The sequence below is a fragment of the Topomyia yanbarensis genome, chromosome 2 (assembly GCF_030247195.1).
Source record: "Topomyia yanbarensis strain Yona2022 chromosome 2, ASM3024719v1, whole genome shotgun sequence".
Classification (NCBI taxonomy): Eukaryota; Metazoa; Arthropoda; class Insecta; order Diptera; family Culicidae; genus Topomyia; species Topomyia yanbarensis.
The window spans coordinates 206,661,260-206,675,517 of record NC_080671.1 but is presented as its reverse complement, the minus strand read 5'-3'; the positions used below and the strand labels follow the sequence as shown (position 1 = coordinate 206,675,517).

Here is a 14,258-nt window from a genome sequence, read left to right as displayed (position 1 = left end):
AGAAATAAATAAAATATGTTTTTCCATAAGGTTTTTTTTAGATCACTAGCCGTGCATTGAAGAATGCAGTCCGTCATCTGTATCGTCCTGTCGTGTCTGGGGCTCATGTGTTAGCAAATGAAAAGAGTTAGACAAGATTTTATGTGCATTTATACATCACATGACAAACAGACATTAGCATTTCGAACATTAGAATCTAACTTAAGATATAGTAGTAAATGGAAAAATAACATGCCAAATTACAAGAAAAAACATGAAAAGAGATTAAGTACAAGCGTATAAATTGACTGATATGTTTTGGTATATATGGGTAGCAGAAAAGCAAACTAATAGAGGTAAATCAAAAACAGACCAATGAAGTAGAGGCAGGGATGCATGAAGTAAGCATGAGAGCCTAACACGAGCTGAACGGCCGCTTTGAACGAACCAAAAGCAATAAGCACTGACACCGCTCGTGTAGGTAACCTTCGTGCTCGAGCTGTAGGATTCGAAGAGCTAGCGCAACGAGTTAGCACCATGAGCTAGCTCGGTAAGCTGGCACGAGCAAGCTCGGTGAGCTAGCTCAGTGAAGTAGCACGAGTTAATTCAATAGGGGCCCATACACGAGGTGTTAGTAATGTATTTACTGAGCTGTAATGTTACAATTAATGAACGTGTAAGGCGAGTAATGATGGACTTCCCATACCATTCCAGTACTTAGTAATGACACTTTTATTGCGCGTGTAAGGGCCGCTAATGAGCTGACACGGTAAGCTTGTCCGATGAGCTAGAACGATGCAGTAGTGTAAGCTATGGAACGAAAGAATAGGACAAATCAAGAAATAAGCGTCGGTAGATGTGCGACAGGTTGCTGAAAAAACGATGCAGGCATTCTTCCTCACACTAACGCGTTGTTTTTTTCTACTTTGCTATAGCTGAGCTATAGCTCCGAGCAGCGTGCTAGCTATCACCGTGCTAGCGAGAGCTCTCGCTAATCGGTGCTCGTGCAACTTGCTAACTCTAGCTCATCGGAAACAAGCACAAGCACTGGCTCAATGAATATAGCACTGACACAGGAATAGGACACGGAGCAGCATCGTTCTTGTGCATGCCTGAGTAGACGAAAAGAACGGGAGGGATATATTTAAAGTTGCTTTTATTTGGTAACATAGCCACTTTATTTGACGGTTTGTTTCGCGTGGCTAATGGTTCTTAGAGATTACTAGGCAGATTTTGAACATTTGAATTGATATGGTTCCAATAATTTGGATAGTTCATTTAAATTTTAAATTTTATACATTGTGCAATTGAATAATGTTTTCTTTAGATTTAGGTTTGAATTGGTATGATCCTAATACTTTGGCTCAGTGGCGGAGCCAGGGGGAGGGTCTTGGGGTTCCGTACTCCCCCCCCCCCATTTTTTTTACTTGTTGATAAATTTTAAATTAGTTTCAATTTTATACTAATTGTTATTGTTATTGCTATTGCTATTGCTATTGCTGTTGCTATTGCTATTGCTATTGCTATTGCTATTGCTATTGCTATTGCTATTGCTATTGCTATTGCTATTGCTATTGCTATTGCTATTGCTATTGCTATTGCTATTGCTATTGCTATTGCTATTGCTATTGCTATTGCTATTGCTATTGCTATTGCTATTGCTATTGCTATTGCTATTGCTATTGCTATTGCTATTGCTATTGCTATTGCTATTGCTATTGCTATTGCTATTGCTATTGCTATTGCTATTGCTGTTGCTATTGCTATTGCTTTTGCTATTGCTATTGCTATTGCTATTGCTATTGCTATTACTATTGCTATTGCTATTGCTATTGCTATTGCTACTGCTATTGCTATTGCTATTGCTATTGCTATTGCTATTGCTATTGCTATTGCTATTGTTATTGTTATTGTTATTTATCAGTGTGCAATCAGGCTGTCTCAACAACCAATTTCTACATGTGCATTAACTGTACACCTACCGTCTCACCGTTGCACTTGATGGTGTGTACATTGATTTATGATCACACCTACGACCGCGCAACCGCCTTCCCATGAGCGTTTTGGCGGCTCAGAGGCTGTCCTTCCATGTTGCTCAGGGGTACATTGCTCCTATACACATCCATGCGGGTGTCCGGCCATTAGGCCGAAGGCCGTAAGGCCGAAGGTCATTCGGCCGAAGGCCGTAAGGCCGAAGGTCATTCGGCCGAAGGTCATTAGGCCGAATGGACATTAGGCCGAATGGTCATTAGGCCGAATGGTCATTAGGCCGAATGGTCATTAGACCGAATGGTCATTATACCGAATGGTCATTAGGCCGAATGGTCATTAGGCCGAATAGTCCTTAGGCCGAATGATCATTGGGCCGAATGGACTTTAGGTCGGGTGCTTAATAGAGAGGAGGGAAAGGGATCCGAAAAAAAGGGATCCGAAACTTATCCCGTACAGCTTTCGGAGCTTCTCGGTATGAGCTAAATTTTCGTATCTCGGTTGAACGAATCTCGTATTGCTTCCATTGTCTGGATACCAAATTTTTTTTTTCCGAGCACATGGATTGAAGCGATGCGGGGTAGCCACGTTAGGCGCTATAATAATTTATTTTTTACATTACGTCGGCAACAATGTCCGGCCATTAGACAGAAGGATGCTAAGCACATAAAATCTGTCTGTAATTAACATAATCTGTTCTATCAAATAATAATACTTTATAAAGTCTTGTGAATGGAAACAATCCAATTTTCTTCTTTCATATTCCTTCTCTACCATTTTGTCTCACCCTCTTCCACTATCTCTTACTTTTCTATTTTGTTTTACATTCTCTCTCAAAATCTCTAATTATTTCCTTAACTCAATTAATTTAAATCACTGATGTTTTATCCTTCTTTTTAATATGAGCTGTTCTTTCAAATTATATCCTACCATTCCACGATTTCTATCCAGCTAGTAAAATTACGGAAGTCCTAGATGACAATTCACATTCATAAAACATTGTATACAACTTTTACTAAAGTTCAATCTCTTTAATTCGATTACGGCAATTAAAGCGGATAACTTATTCTAGAAGTTGTCATTGTACATGCCACTAAGTTGCAATTTTTTTAGAAGGCATGAACACAAACACTGTCGTGTCAAATATTTCACCAGAAACACGCATATTTATTTATTTACTTTTTGAACTTTCTACCGCATGCAGCGAAGCCTGTGTGATGCGGCTTTGCCGCATAACCGAGGCCAAGGATCCGAAGCAGCGTAAAGCTGCTGAGGATCCGCCGGACGAGGTGGCCGACGTCCCGCCGTCGGAAGCGGCGGCCCCTCGCAAGCGAACTTGTGATCTACTCGTTTGCCCGGATTATTCAAACATATGGGCTATCAATTAGTTTAAGTCCGACGGAGCGGTAGCGATGTCGGACATCATCCGGGTGGAAGCGATGTGGCGTAGCCACATTAGGCGTCCATTTTATTTTTTATTCCATGCAGTCAATAAATCAGTAGCAAGAAATGGGGTGTAAATATGCTAAACGTTATAATTTTAAGTTAAAAAAATCTAAATAAATCACCCTTCATTGAAAACTGATCATTCTTTTCCGTTCCAAACACTTCATCTATCACTCTTTGGTTTATTTGTTCTAATGGCCGTTCAGCCTTTTGCATTCGGATGAATGACCATTCGGCCTAATGGCCATTCGGCCTAATGACCATTCGGCCTAATGACCATTCGGCCTAATGCCCTTCGGCCAAATGACCTTCGGCCTAATGACCCAGCATCATCCATGCATATAGGCATACATAGGTTTTGGAGTGTTAGAGAGTGAATCGAGGTGCGATAGAGAGAGCACCCAAGCAAGCCTCATACACGACGTATGAACGCGTGATCGAGAGTGAATGAGTACATCAAGTACAGCCATCCCACCAGAAGTAATACCGAGAGGTAGTCCCTGGGGGGAACGATGGCGGAGCCCAATGGAGTTTAGTCGGTATTAATGGCAGCGTCACCATTCGAGCCCGATACGCCCCCCGTACACCCCGTGTGGTGCTTGACATCTACTAATAGCACGTGTGCTGGGCTAGTACGTAAATGTATTCTCCATTGTAAAAAAGGCTTACATAGAGGCTTACATTCATACATACTTTCATGCATACATATAAACTATTTGGCACAAGTTTAGAGCGTGTAACGTCGTGTCATCTAATCTGTCATCCTATGGAAAATCATCTTACCATCGCCTTGGGGTCAACATCATATTGGAAAATTTCGCATTGAATCCGCTTCTGTCTCTTCCTAATCTCCTTTTTGTCCAGTATTAGTCCTTACTCGCGAATACTTTTCCTACAACTGTGCTGTTTGAACTCTATCTTATAACAGAATTCGATTATCCCTGTTCTAGTCAATATACGTATTCATTACATTATGGACCAGGCAAACCCTCAATTTTTTCTATTATTATTATCCTGAGTAGCTAGACCAGTAAAGGTATTTTAGGATTTCGCAAAAAGAATCTCTGCCCATAAAGGGCATAAGAAATGTTTATCTATTAATCCCCATAATGTTTGCTCAAACTGAATGTCCGCCTGGTTACTCGAATAGGCCACACCGACTCGAAAGGTTTGCTTATCATTTCTGAGAGCCGGTGTGCTTGGTCGAGTTAAGTAATCGTAAGAAAAAGTCCTGAATAATTGACTATCTCTTAGGTGCCAGTCCTGCACTCCTTTCCTGAACTAGCCTCATACCCACGATTAAATAGTCGACAACTAGTAGGATCCACATCCCCCACCCAAGCGAATTGATCAACTTGCAAGTAGGAGCATATATCTACCAAACAGCCAAGAAAACTTCCGAATCAATGAGAATGGACCATGCTAGTCGAAGGCCACATGCCCAGCGCCATCTCGTACAGTTCCTGAAATTAAGAATTTTGTTAAATATTAGAATGTTAAAGTCGCTTGCCGCTACTCATCTCTTCCGGCATTTCGACTCCGTCGGTCGGTCGGTATCATAGAAAGGATTTCTATCGGATCCTCAATTTCCGTCGGAACACTTACTCAAAAGATCTTCCATACTTCACCTTCCGGCGAATGCGCTGATTTGTATGACACTTAGAAACTTATTTCTCAGCTTTGCGCTGCTCATCTCTTTCGGCATTTCGACGCCCTCGGTCGACCGTCTCATAGAAGAGATTTCTTTCATCGAATCCTCAATTTCCCGCGGAACTCGTATATGAGACGCTCAAGGGATTCTACAAGCTCGAATATCAACTACCTGAAGCAAAAATAATATATAATATAAAGAATTTTATAAAAAAAACTCCCTAATTCTATAATCAACTAAAGCTGTCAGCTGTGATTCTAATGCAGAAGCTAATGATGTGACCATCAAGAATACGTCAGACAACTTCAATTGACCCCCCGCGACACCAGTTTAGCCTTAGCAAGCCGTAACATGGGTGGCGTTGTGAGAGCTGTCGAATAGGAGTTGAGAACAGTAGTTTCAATTTTATATTAATTTCAAACTCAAAATCATTTCAAACCAAAATTGATCAACAAAGCTGATATTTTTTAAATAACGTTATTCACGCATTACGAACTTAACAAAGCTGATTTTAAAATCAAAATTTCAGACCCCTCCCGAAATTTTTTTCTGGATCCGCCCCTGCTTTGGCAAATTCACTTATGTTTTAAAAACATTGTGTAAATAGAATGATATTCGATTTAAATTATATGTAATGAACAACCATAGGATACTGCATCGTTCTGGATCTAGTTGAATTGATAGCAAAAAGAATTCAATCTGCCAGTCGTCAGGGTATCCCTTCGCTTCTATCCACCACCTGAAGCACGCGCCGTGTTGCTATTAGATTCTATGGACCAACAGAATCCAAGGTCTCCAAGCTACAAATCTCTAAGCATAAAGAATTTTAGTCTGGGGTCCACCGCCAAACCCAGAAAACTATTTGACCGAAAATTCTATTTTGTGTGTGTGGGTGCGTATTTTTATAGTAAGGTTTAAAAAGCTTCAAAAGCCTGACCTGTAGTGTATTGGCACTGTGTGAGACTCACGACTAACGTTCGTGCCTAACCACTAAAAATAATCCTTACTTTTTACGCCCTTCTTCCCCACGGAACTACGACAAGGTATTACTTCGTGAGGAGGATCGTTGTGTTTTCGTCGCACCTCTTTCTTCTGCTCTATCTCGGAACCTCACTTGGTTCATGGAGCGGCTATGAGCTTTGATTTAACTCTCGATTCTTCCCTCGCTTCTTGTCTTCATCTATTATGTCGCCGTTTAGCTCTCGTTCTCATTTAGGTGCTGATTCCTTCTTGAGCCTTTAGCTCAAGTTTTCGTGAGTCATCCAGCTCCCGGCCTTATCACGATCTAAATGGATAGTCTCCAACGGTGAACTCACCCTACTCCGACCGATAGTTCCCCGACAGAGGAATTTCCCCCGACACTGATACTCGCTTCCTTGAGCCATTTAGCTCCCAGCTTTATCGAGATCAACTGGGATATTACCCTACTCCGACTGAGAGTTCTCCGGCAACGGGATTTCTCTTGGTACTGGTGTTTGTTTCGTGAGCCAATTGGCTCCCCTTTTCGTCACGATACTGTCGGGTAGTCCACGACGGCGAAACCCTACCGTGAATTTCCAGGCGGTAGATTGCTCCCGATACCGATGTACCTTTCTGTGAGCCATTTAGCTCCCCGCTCCGTCTACTCGGTCTAGTCCAGGCAGTAGGTGATGAGGTCCGTCCAGCGATTCCGAATGGAGCGTAGCTTCCGGTTCACTGTCGTCCCAACGAACCACTGTTAACTATTCGACACGGTCTAATCCTCGGCGGTGGATCTAGTCTACTCACGAGCTACCCGTTAGGGTGTCGAGGTCAGTCTGGCGATTCCAGTGAAGCCTGACATCCGGTTCACTGGCGCCCCGACGACCCAAGCCCGGTGCTACGTCGCGTACTACTCAACTGGTCCCCGGCGATGGACCTAGTCAACACCGTCGGAGAGTTCCCCGGCGACGGAATTTCTCCCGAAACCCGATTTGTGGTTTCCCGGCGGCGTTCTAACCAATGGCGCTACTTTGTTGGTCCCTTCGCCACTTCCTCTGCAGCTCGGAGAGTATACTCGTAACCGCTCTGTTGACAGCGTCCCAGATACGCTCGTCGTGGCACATCTTTTCGGCGATATTGTCCACTGTCCCACCAGGCATACTCCTACGAACTTCTTCGAACCTAGAGCATTCAAATACCACGTGTTCCGGTGTCTCTTGCACGTCCACACACTCCAGGCAAAGCGGTGACGAAGCATGTCCTAACCGATACACGTACTCACGGAAGCATCCGTGCCCGGATAAACACTGCGTCAAATGGAAGTTCACCTTTCCATGTTTCTTATGTACCCAAGCAGATACATTTGGGATGAGTCGGTGGGTCCACCTTTCTTTCTCAGCGTTGTCCCACTCTTGCTGCCACTTAGCCAACGACTCCGCTCGGACCGGTCTCCTTGCATTACGTGTTTCTCCGCTGGTAGCATTCAACGTCCTCAGCCTGAATGATGCAAATGGGAATAATCCCAGCAATTACGCAAACCGCCTCCGACGATATCGTTCTGTACGCACTCGCGACACGAACATCCATTAAGCGAAACGATCAGGAACTGTCGTCGCTCTGCGCGCAATTCATCGCTCTCAGAAGTTGACAGAGCTACTAATCCGCAAGCTGCTCTTCCAGCGTCTGGTCCGTGAGATTGTGCAGGATTTCAAAACTGATCTACGCTTCCAGAGCTCAGCCATAATAGCCCTTTAAGAAGCCAGCAAGGCCTACCTGGTTAAGTTGTTCGAGGATACCAATCTGTACGCTATCCACATCAAGCGAGTGACCATCATGCCTACTGCCTAGCGGGAACCTAAATTCGGTGTATCCCCCAGAACAAAATAACAAACGGTCCTTTTGAGCACCATCAATCATTTTTAGTAAGACTTTTTAGCATAAATTTTCCCCCAAAAGTGTTCTCGTGTGGGTTGATGTGTGTGTATGTGTGTTTTCTTGGGATTTTTACAGCAAACAACTTATCAATCAACAGTAGCATGTGAAAAATTTCCATTCAAAAGGAGAAGCTTACGGCTGATTTTACATATTTAAGATAGGGTTTTTGTAGGCCTCGACTTATGAATAGAAAAATAACCAGGAAGCGTGGTACATATATAAGAAACTTTTTCACATTTTAGCTATACGGACTATACGTTAATTTAGAATTGCGGAGAGCATTAAATAATATCTTTATATGACGAAAATGGTCGCCTCAAGGGCGGGTTTTCATTGCTATGAACAGAAATGCAATTTTGGTAGCAAGGGCCTTCTTTTCTCATGCCATTCGCAAAGGAATCGGTTCATTGTACATTGTCCACCAAAGGGGCGGGCCAACGAACGAACGAAACGTGATAAACATAGAAAAGGATGGACTTTCGCTTCGGTCGAGTATAAAAGATAGGTATAGCCGATTTTTTCATCAGTTTCAATTCGCACCTAGCAGCAGTAGTAGGATGTTGTCATCGCACCGAAAGCTAGGTCAAAGTGAAACCGTCAAAAAATCCGCTGGCGGCGGCAAGGTACAGAAGAACATCCTGAAAGGAGAAAATGCGAAAGCTATGCCGCAAGGTATCTACTTCTACAATTGCAAGTCCATCCGGACACCAGAGTCTAGTCGAAGGCAATGATCGTCATGAGCCACTTCGTGAACATTTTCGAGTGCATTGCGAACGAGGCTTTTGATGAGCGCGCGTCATAGAAATCGTCAGCGAAAACAATTACATGAAATTCATATATTGTTTGCTGCTACCGAATGATCGACACCTGATAAATCACAAGGAAGCTATGCCGATGTCCAAAACCTTTGGTGTGAACAGTGGGATACGCTTTCTATGGCATGCAGCCAAATTCCCGATTTACGCTAGTAATCACATAAATGCACTAATTATCCACTGTGTCAAGTGTAATTATGGGATAATTTACGTCAATAATCTATTGCACACTATTTTTTGCACCGTAAAAGCTCAAATATTGTCAATTAACAACTTTCGATAAATCCGTTTGTTTATCTCAACGATTTCTCTGACGTCACTGAAAACTGTCAATTCGCGGAGTAGCAAGCCTCGTTTCTGTGAGCCGTGCCGTAAAACTAGGGTTACTTGCAACACTTTTCAACTTCAAAGCGGTATACTTAGAAAGGTTAAAAGTTTAATAATATTCAACATTATGCCTGTTGCAAGTAACCCTGCATATGGGGTTACTTGCAACCAGAGTTAAAAATATTCAAATTCATTGAATGAAAATTGATCATATTCAGCCGCATTCATTTTCAATATTCAGTGACGCAGCTGAAAACGTCAAACGAACAAACCGCCCATTCATCCATGCAGATTTTCATTCGTCTCTGGTTATTACACGAAGCGACCGTGCAGCAACGAATCAAACGCATCAAAGTAGGCCTTGGCACAATGCAAGCGATGATGATTGTTGTTTGATATGCTTCACCGGCATTTGAAAAAAATTCCTAGATAATTAGTGAAATGAATATATTATACGATATTCAACTGAATGAATAAGGATGGATATTTGAATGAATATATTTTCTATTCACCGCGATTCGCGTCGATTATTTTAAACTCTGCTTGCAACACATGAACTTGATTGAAGTCTAATGCAGTATATTTGTAATAATATTTTGACGTTTAATTTAATTGAATTTATTTTATTTTATTTAAAATTCATGTCCATGTTGTTTACAAACATACTTTTTGAACAGCTGTAACATTCGATTTAGTCTAGATTTGCCCACAAAAGACAGAATGGCTATTGGGGCTTTAACTCTTCATTTCAGTATAATACTTGCAATTATTATTCATAGAACTGAGGTTATCGCAATTAACGTGACTAGATTCCACTGGAAAGATACTGCCAGGGATAGTTTCAGTGAACAGCGAAAATTATACTATATCTTTGTTAACTTAAAATATTATTGAAAACAGATAAAACCTATTATTTTACTGCCAACGATTATTTTTGCCTTTCTCATATAAAGAAAGGCTATGCAATCACTGTAAAAATCGACTTTTTAACCGAGGCCCGGAGGGCCGAGTGTCATACACCATTCGATTCAGTTCGTCGAGATCGGCAAATGTCTGTGTGTGTATGTATGTGTGTGTATGTGTGTGTGTCATTTAAACTCACACAATTTTCTCAGAGATGGCTGAACCGATTTTCGCAAACTTAGTTTCATCTGAAAGGTATAACGCTCCCATAAGCTGCTATTGAATTTTTAGTTGATCCGATTTCCGGTTCCGGAGTTACGTGCTGAAGAGTGCGGTCACACAGCAAATTCCCATATAAACTGGTACCACCATGATGTTCAAATGGTGTAAAACATATTAAAATTGATGTAACATTACTCTAGTTTGCGGGTCTGGAGCATTAATGATCAATCAAAGCAGCTTTGACTACATTGGCCACCTATGACGGTTCATGACGCCCCCGGGGAACCCGCCAAGTTTCTAAGCTAATATCACACCCATCCCACAACGAAATCTCTACCGATTTTTACAAACTTGATTTCAAATGAAAGATACAGTAATCCCGCATAAATGTGTACCATATGCCAACCATTGCATCAATCGTTTCAAAACCATTTTCAATATGGTTCGTTCAACAATAGATTAACCATTGCCTAGTATAATATCGAACATAACCAGTGTCCTTTTTCCATATTCGACCGTACAAACAACGGGTTGTTAAGAACAGTCACCATACCAAAATGTGCTGTTTTCCATATACATTTTGACAACATACCATTCAAGAACCATACAGATTATGGTGGCATGCATATTTTAGGTTTAGCGATGGATAAAATATTAGCTGGAGAAAAAAATCTTTTCCCCCTTCACATTTCAATTCTATCGATCGATGAAATATTATTTTGCTCTCGCCATCTTCTGAAGAATGCTTCGTTGACACTAAGTGGACTGACACTTTATCCAATTGAGCTATCTCCGTAATATTGTTAGACGAGGATTGTTCACCGTCTTAAACTACAGATTTTTGGGTAAACAGATATACGAATACCAAAGCCCACCAGAGCAATACTAACCTCGGGCGCCAAAGGACAATGTAGTATACAAATCTCCAATATAGTATACACGGAAGGTATTGGAAACGGTAACTAAAATGGGTATGGTAGTATAACAGTTCAATTATAATGGTGAAATATATCAGTAGTATTCCCAATATGGTGAGCATTATACGAATAGCTTGGAAATGGTTCCGAAGATTTCTGGAATGGTATTTATTTATACGGGATGCCATTGACTGCTGCTGAATTTCATTCGGTTCTGACTCTTGCTTCCGGAGTTACAGGGGTGTTAGGAAGGATACATTGGAATTTCTCATATAAATCGGTACAATCGTAATACCTCAGAGGCTAAAAACTATTGAAATGGTCACCAAATTACTTCTAATCGCAGATCTAGATCACTGATTGCCAATCAAACATTCTTTGAATATATTGTCCACTATCGACGATTCCGGAAGTCCGGAATTCCGGGCATATTCCACAATTAATCGGTCACATCGGTTCATCGGTGATGACTGAACCGATTTTCTCAAACCAAGTCTCAAATGGAAGGCAAAATATGCAGTTGAGTATTGCGTCGCCGCAACTACCCCCCCCCCCCGCCTTGCCCTTACACCTCCCTCCTTCATCACTCCCCTTCTCTTGGACCACCCTCACGCCCGCATTTCCTTCATCCACCCCGTATACCGAAATAAGATGAAGGATTTCTGACGCATCCTCCTCTCCCACTCTACAAACCCCCCATTCCCTACTCGCTCAAACCCATTCCACCAACCTTTCCAAATTATAATCACATGAAGATAACATTGAACTCATGCTTATTAAGCTAATTAAATATTATTCTTTTGCCTTTCTTATATAGAAAGGTTATGCAATTGCTCCAAAAACCGACTTTTTAACCGAGGCCCGGAGTGCCGAGTCTCATATAACATTCGACTCAGTTCGCCGAGATCGCAAAATATATGTGTGTATGTATGTATGTATGTATGTATGTATGTATGTATGTATGTATGTATGTATGTATGTATGTGTGTGTATGTGCGGATTTGTTAACAAAATGTACACATCGGTTTCTCGGAGATGGCTGAACCGATTTCTACAAACTAAGATTTAAATGAAAGGTATAATATTCCCATAGGTTGCTACTGAATTTCATTTTCAACCGACATCTTGTTCCGGATTACGAGTTGAAGAGTATGGTTACAAAACAAAATTTGTTGATTTGTCCACACCGGTCTCTCGGAATTTTTTGAACCGATTTTGACAAACTGAATTTTAAATGAAAGGTCCATCAGCTGCTGTTGAATTTTGTGTGGATCCGAGTTCGGGTTCCTGAATTACAGGGTGATACGTACGATCACGCAGCAAATCCCGATTCTAACGAATTCTGCGATGAATGTAAAAAGGTGATTTTTTTCCAAAATGTAAACACAACTGTTGAATTTGTAGATCTAGGTCACCAACAGTCATTCAAAGTCTCTTTGGCCACACTGGCCACCATCGATGGATCCGGAAGCATCCAAATTCAGAATAACGGTTATATTGGCTTCTCGAAAATGGCTAGACCGATTTGATCAACTTAGTCTCAAATGAAAGGTATTGCGTCCCCGGAAACTGATATTAAATTCCATCTCCATCCGACTTCCGGCTCCGGAGTTACGGGTTGTGGAGTGCGATCACATAGAAAACTCCGATTCAAACCGATACCGCGATGATTGCAAAAAAGTGCTCTTATATATACTTACCAAGTGTAATAAGAATGAAAGACATTTCCATAATGTTATATTGTACGAACCAGCTATTAAATCATAGTTTGGAGAAATGAGAAAGGCACAATTGCACCTCTAGGTGGATTAAAACAGGTTTTTTTTACAAGCAATCGTATTATAAATGCTAGGAAAATCCAGTTGAGCATAGGAAGATAAAAATTGAGGATTTTCTAGCACTGCTAGAGAAGCAAGTTCGCGTAAAGATGACTTCCTGGTACTGTTCTATATTCAATGAGCAATTTTATATTCTAGTTGTAGGTTAAACTTTAAAAATGTGATTTTAAATACTATAGACACGGTTATTTCAAACACCCATGGTCCGATGAATCCAATATAAAAACCATATTTCGGTGTATTTAGGGTTTATTGAGACCTTTTGATTTTCAAGGGGGGGGGGGGGGGGGTACCCTGTCGCATTAAAGAAACTGAAACTAATGACTTGTGGTACATGATTATCTAACATATGCTAACATTTGACAGCTATAGTGCTTAATTGTAAACATTATTATTGCCGTTGTTAAATTTATCTGAACAGAAAGATGTTGAAGTGTTGCAAGCCACCCCGTTTGACGGTACTTTGTTGTTTGTTTGCTTCATTAGAGCTTAAAAGATGGGTTACTAATGTCTGCGACATAACCGGGGTGTCGTGATTACACTTCAAAGTTATTTCAAATCTTGCCAAGCATAATTTGACATAATTTCAATGATTGTTCGGCATTTAAAAATCCTTTATGTACCTACCGTCATAAAAGTAATGACAAATTTTCAGGTTGACACGGCAATAACTTTGCATTTATTAAATTTTTTTTTTATTTGCCATTCAACGTAACAATACCCAACTTAAAGATTTTTTACCAATTTCATTGTATATTATTGTACAATTGAACATTTAATTGAAAAGTGTATTTTCGATTCCTGCGGAAGAAATGAAATTTTTCTCACAGGGGCATGCGCTTCCCTAACACAGCTGTCAACGCGGAGTCGATCATTCTGCATATGTTTGCTGAGCAGACCAGACTGTGTACTTTTGCAAAGTGGATCAGAAGAAAAGATTTCTGCATTGCTTCGGCAACTGCGTATGTCATAACTATGGTTGCCAACAGGGTTGTTAATCGATAATTAATCGTCATCGTCGATAACGTTAACCACCCGTCAACGTCATCGGATACTCCGTTAACGATAATGTATCGTCGGATTCATCGTCATCGTCGATGATTCACCGGTGGTTATCGCGATACATTTTGCGTTACTTTCCCGTTTATTGGAGTTGAAGTTGATGCGGTTAACTTTCAATCGTTTCGAGATAAATAACTATTGAATGACATGTTGTTGGCAGTTGAAAATCAATAGTTTTGGACATTTTTTATGCACAGGGGGGGGGGGGTGTCCG

The 14,258-nt window shown here is 41.1% G+C and overlaps 1 protein-coding gene across 8 annotated transcripts in view; it reads right to left on the bottom strand.

Annotated features, from left to right (window-relative positions):
* The window catches only part of LOC131682785 (E3 ubiquitin-protein ligase TRIM37-like), a 256,669-nt gene that overhangs the window by 139,168 nt on the left and 103,243 nt on the right, over positions 1-14,258 (bottom strand). The gene's annotated exons all lie outside the window — the stretch shown is intronic.